The sequence below is a fragment of the Gavialis gangeticus genome, unplaced genomic scaffold (genome assembly GCF_001723915.1).
Source record: "Gavialis gangeticus isolate Ggan-Ray unplaced genomic scaffold, GavGan_comp1, whole genome shotgun sequence".
NCBI classification, from domain to species: Eukaryota; Metazoa; Chordata; order Crocodylia; family Gavialidae; genus Gavialis; species Gavialis gangeticus.
In genome coordinates, this window is record NW_017728992.1 from 192,730,074 (window position 1) to 192,736,401 (window position 6,328).

The following is a 6,328-nucleotide window of genomic DNA, read 5'->3' on the forward strand; positions in this document are numbered from 1 at the left end:
CACGTTTCCGTAATCCCCACTATGTCCGGGCTGGTGTCACAAAGGCTGGACTATTACAATTTGGTACTCATGTTGCATCAGTGCCTCAGGAAGTCATTTGAGACAATACAGCTCCTATACTTAGAGCCCTTTGAGAAGAGGGGGAAATAGGTTGCTTTAGTCTTATTATTTACAGATGAACAGGGCTGAATAGCCCTTACTGAAGGAGACTTTAATTCTGATCTGCGGGCTTCCATCTGGCATACGGATGAAGAGGTTTATAAAGGCAATCTACAGAGATGAGCACAGCGATTCCATTAACTGTAGAATGATATGCTGAATGCCCCTGATAGCTGGCTTACCCCAGGCAATAAGGGTATTCATTACAATTATTACTTTACACTTGCCACTTTATATCACTTGGATACTTAACGCAGGTACCTCCATCCTGCTCTGGACAGATGGCACTCCTCCATTTTCCATACCGGTGATACTGTGGTCACCAAGGAATCCTACTGAGGCTTGATGCCAGTGTGTGGGAAAATGGTAAAATAGATCTGTGCTCCCAGTACAAACAGGTCAGTATAAGCAAGCATGACAGCACTAGTATAATGCATCCTGGTAGGGCAAATGGATGCAGGCTTAAAAACCATTATGCTGAATACCTTTCTTAAGCAAATAATTTCTAAGTACTATATGATGAACAATTTCCTTATAACAGAGGCTGGATAGGCATCTGTCTGGGCTGGTTTAGGAATAACACGTCCTACATTTGTACAGGAGGTTGGAATCTTGAGGTCCCTTCCAACCTTATGATTCAATGGATATTTTATGTTATTTTCAGATCCCTGTAACAAGAAATGTGTAGGACATACCTACATTGTCAGGGGGAAAGAGGGGGCTGCTAAGGTGCAGTAGTGCACACCCACTTCACCACAAAAGGATGCAACTTAGCCATCCTTAGTGCAGCGCTCTGTGCATATGTAAAGGTCTGTCCCACGTATGCTCGCTGGCACGTGCCGAGCACAACACTAAGGGTGATTACATTAGGTCCTTTCACTGTGTAAGGCAGATGGAAAAAGTGTGCCATGCTTCACAGCAGCACTCTCTAGAACAGTTATTTTGTGCCTCCTGGGTGTATTCAAATAGTGAGGCAAAACTGCCGGTTTTCATTTTCGAGCAGGTTTATGAAGCAGAAGAAATGATTCCCTATAGGAGCCATAGGAGCACTTGAGAGACACGTCTGGAGAGCTGCTGCAGGGAATTAAACACTCAACACTTTGCAAACTGTCTAGTGCTTTAGAGAGGAAAACGGAAAGATTGGTTTCCTGAGCTGAGATGCCTGCAAGGAAAAAAACCAAAAAAACCCCCACAATTCTAACAGGAAAGAAGAGAGGAGCTTGTAAACCAGCAGACAGGGATGAAATAGCTTTATTTTTCATCAATACTGGTATATTAGAGAATTTTCTCTCTGGAATATCAGACATACTCAAAAATAACTGGCCACAGGGACAGAGCTACTATAAACTTAATGAGGGTTTTTCTTTCATTTGCATGGTTACAGGCATATGTGAATCCTTGATTTTCTGGCTCGCTATCAAACCCCCAAGATCTTCATTGCAATGGAGTTTGACATGTTCATTAACAGAATTATATTTGATGTGGTTGCCTGTGAGACCTGGGGTCTGGACTTAGTGACCTCAAAGGTCCTTTCCAGTTCTACGTCTTCTGTCCCTGCACACAGGAAATCAAATTTGGTATTGGTTTCCAGTTCCTGAATAACTCTGGAGACAACACTTCTTCCAGACCAAGCAGGCCTTATTCTTATTTACTATAACCCATTGGGTTTATCATGAGTTGAAAACTACCCAAGTCAGGTTTTTAGAAGGATATCAGCAGAGGTATAGTCATAAAAATATAAGACTGGAAAGCACCTCCAGACTCACTGGGGTTTTCCAGACAAGTGTGCACATGTGGTAGCTGTTGCTGCAGACCCATCTACAGTGCCGCACATGCGGGCGTTCCCCATGCTGCTAATTTGCAGTGTGGGAGTGGGGAGTGAAGGTGTAGGAGTTTGACACCAGGAGATCCTGATGTCAAAAAAAATCCATGCTAGAAAAAAGAAGGGTGGTGCATGTGGCAGCAGCATGCGCCACCCGAAACCGGAGCCTGGCTGGCCGAAGCCACACTCCGGCTGCTGCCAGGCTCTCTGCTGCCAGATCGCGGCTGCTGGAGCCCTGGGAGGCCCCCAGGAAAGACTGTTGTGGCCAGCCCACAGTCCCCTACCCCACCCGGGGCAATGTGCCGTGTGCCACAGCGCATGTGACGGGCATTCCCTGAAGATGAGCAGCAGCAGCACAACTATGTGCCGCTGCTATTTGTCCCTGGGGAAATGCATGTGCACGCTCGTCCGGACACACCCACTGAGTGCATTCCTTTGCCATCAGAGGCAACTATACCGCATCATCCCTTTTGTAAACTGGCTAGGCTCCGCCTGAATACGATGTTTGCCCCCCGTATCCTGCCTGAAAGGTTGTTCCACAACCTTGCTGCTCTGAAGGTTGCAAACCTTCTAATTTCTTATTTAAAATTATTCATGGCCAGATTTTATCCATTTGGCTGTGAGCCAACATTATCCTTTAATATAAATAGCACTTCTCTCTCTTAGGATGTATCTGGCCTCAGACGGGTAAACACCATTCTCAGCTGAAAAAGTCAAATTTCTAACGTCCTCCTGTAAGACAGACCTCTCCAGTCCCATGATCAAACCTTTCTACACTTGTTCCAGTTTAAATTAATCTTTCTTGAAATAAGGTTTCCAGCATTACAGACATATACAATATTCCAATGGCATTAACATTTCCCGGTCTCCACTGGAAATACCTCAACTAATTTGATCCTAAGATCAATCACAATTCCCTTTTTCATCACTGAGTCATACTGATGACTCATAATCATTCTGTAATCAACAGGTACCCCCCCCAGGTCTTCCTCCTCTTTCATAAAGTCACCAGGTATTACTGAATTTAAATTAATTTCTATTTTTAAAACCATCCAGTTCTTCCTGCATATCATTCTGGTCCTCTTCTTTCCTGATGTTTGTGTCATCAGCACATTTCATTAACAAATTCCTACTTTTGTGCCAAGGACATTAATGAAAATATTAAATAAAACCAGTGCCAAAGCTCATCCTTAATGAACTCTACCAGTAACCTCCTTCCCATCTGATGCTTTTCCTTTTAGCAAAATATAGCATTTCCCTATTAGACAGTTCCAGATTCATCTTATGTTTCTTCTACCAATAATAACTTCTCCATGTGCTTTACAGAAATTCAGATTATGAACTTCAGATATATGATTTCTACCACCTTATCTTTGCCTAGAAAAATAAGTTAAATCAGTTACTTTATCAAAAAAAGTTAGTTGGATAGTCAAGCTTCTGGCAAAACTATAACACCTTTTATCCCATTTTTCCTTTCCCCCTATGTCTTTAATTATTTTCCTTCCATTTTTTTTTTCTGAAGCCTTGCATCCCATTAAGGACCCTGTAATTTCTCAGCTCGCTCTTCCTCCACTCCCCTTCTAATCTAGGTGCTACATTTATTATTCTTCAGTCATAAAATTACCATCCCTGACTCAATAATTCTTTAAAAAATTGTTCCTACTGGGCTCGCAATTTCACGTGCCAGTTCTTTCAGAATTATGGGGTAGAGATTACCTAGCTCATCCGACTGAAGTGCATGAGACTCTTTGGGCATTTTTACACGTGCCAGGGGTAGAGGTGGAGTGCTTTAATTACAGCAGCTCAGAAAGCCACTCTAATTAAGGTGCCTGCAGCGTCTTGTGTATCAGTGTCCCCACACTTCAGGGGTGCTTTAACTCAAGCTTGTTCAATGAGCTTGAATTAAAGCACCCCCACTGCCATTTTGAAGTGCGGGGAGGGGACACCGTTACATGAGATGCAAAGGCTGCCTGGAGCACGCTCCAAGCAGACTGCTCCAATGTGCTGTAATTAAAGTGCATCAGAGCAGCCTCCTGGCACATCTACAAACGCCCTTTGATATTAGCTTCCACACCAGTGACCGTTCCCATTTCCAGGCCCTCTCTCCTTTTACCCACGAATAAGCTAAAGAAGAGAGGAAAGATTCAAACCAGGAACGATGAGTCTGAAAATAATTAGCTTGACTCTCCGTTGCCTCACACCTTGTGTATTTACTACTTATTTAGTAGTATTTATGCTACCTTTACACAAGTGAAAATGACTGCACAAAGTTCAAGGCATGGAAAAACCAGGTCCCTTGGCTTCTGGTTCTTCTCAGAGAAACTGACTATATTAAAAAATAACCTGAGATAAAAGAGAAACCTATGTTAAAAGGTAGTTCAGTAGCCACCCAAAAGGAGACAATATTAAATCTATGAAAATGCAAGAAAGTCAGTAAAGCCGGTGATCAGACAGACAAAAGAAAGGTGATTTTTCCCACAACCTTAATAACGGCAGGGAGATTGGAACCTTATTGGTAGTTAGCAGGTAAGAGTATTGTTCTGAAATGGCAAAGATCTATTGAAGATAGTGAGTAATAACTTCAATAGTTGGCAAGGGGGAACAAATAAATGATCCTAAAAGGTATTAGAGGGGGTGTTCTAGGAATTTTTTCACTCTGATTTGGCACTGCACTGAGAAAGTAGAAAGAACTAGGAGATACTGGCCTTCACGTAGATGCAGAGATAATGAGAAGGCTGGACAGCAGTAGTATTTCTTACACAATGTGCATGTCTACACGTGTTACTGTGCAGTGGTTACTGCACATTTAGTTAGTACCTGTAACAACAGGTACCAACTAAATGCACAGTAACCAGCACTACTGTTCAGTAGTGCCAGTGCACGCTTTTTAGGTGATGCTACTGCACAGTAGACTATGTAGAATTAATCTACTGCACTCAAAGCATCTTGTGTAAATCCACCATTTAAGACTGAAACTTATATCACACCTTGGCCATGTCTACACGAGACGCTGACTGCACAGTCATTACTGCACAGTCATTTAATACTTGTATGAACAAGTACTAAATGACTGCGCAGTGTGATAAAGTGGGGATCCCCACTAGCCGCACCTAGCCCCCCCACCTGCCTCTGGGCATGCCGCCCACTGGTCTCATCTGCCACACCTTGCTGGAATAATAATATGCTGTTAAATAAGGCAGGAGGCTGCCCATGGCTGCAGCGCCATATTTAGAGGTGTCCACAGCTCCGTACGCCCCCTACACCACAGCCCAAGCCTTGCAGATGGCATCCAGATGTTACAGTGCCCCCGGCCTACAGCCAGAGCATGCTTAGACCACGCCATCAGGCCTCAGTCACACACACAGTCATACCACCCGCCTCTCACTCCATCCTCTCTCACAGGGTCTCTTTCTCACGTCGACAACTTATGCCGCCTTGCTCCCTCTTGGAAAGGGCACCCTTTGGCCATAGGCTTAGCTAGTCCATTCCTTGGGTGGCAGATGTACCGTCTGTTGGGCCTCTCCCATGACCCTCACCAGGGTACTGGCCAGCCAATTACCCAACCGGGTCTAAGTACACTCGGGCCCCTTTCAGGGGTAACACTCAGGGTCTGTATGTGTACTGGACCCTCAGCCCTCTAGTTCTTCTCCCCCTTTACTCGGGGCTCCACAATGTCCCCCTTACTCGGGGTCTTGGGGATTCCCTCCTCAGGTGGGCTCAGGTGGCCGTAGCCGTGCCTGGCTCCCTCCACCTCCGTTGTCACCTGACCCATCCAAAGGTGGGAGCTAGGGTTAAGGCACCCTGACCTACCTTTCACTGGAGTAGTAACTGGCCTGGCATTTCCTGGGGGCTCCTGCACCACTGAGAGCCCCACCAGGCCACCCACTCCCAGCAGGGTGCAGTTTTAGGTCATGCCCAGGACCAGGAGCCTCCAGCTTCTCCCTTACCTCCAGGTGATACCAGTGGCCTTGCAGCCAGGTGATGTTGTTACCTGGCCTTTCAGCAGCAAAATGCCCTGTTTATATGGGCAGCCCTGAATCCAAAATGGCTGCCCTAATCAGGCACCTGCCAGCTGCTGGGTTCAGGCCCTTGAAGTGGCAGGCACAAACCGTGCCCTGCCACACGCAGTAACCTTAGTTACTGCGCAGTCATACCGACGAACCCAAGTTACTGTGCAGTAGCGCTGACAAACGGCTTTTTTGTAACACTGACTATGCAGCAGTCCCTACACTACTGCGCAGTAGCGTCACACCACGGGTTCTGCCATGCGACACTACTGAGCAGTAATCTCAGGCTACCGCACAGTCAGTGTTTTGTGTAGACGCGGCCCTTCAGAAGATGCACCTA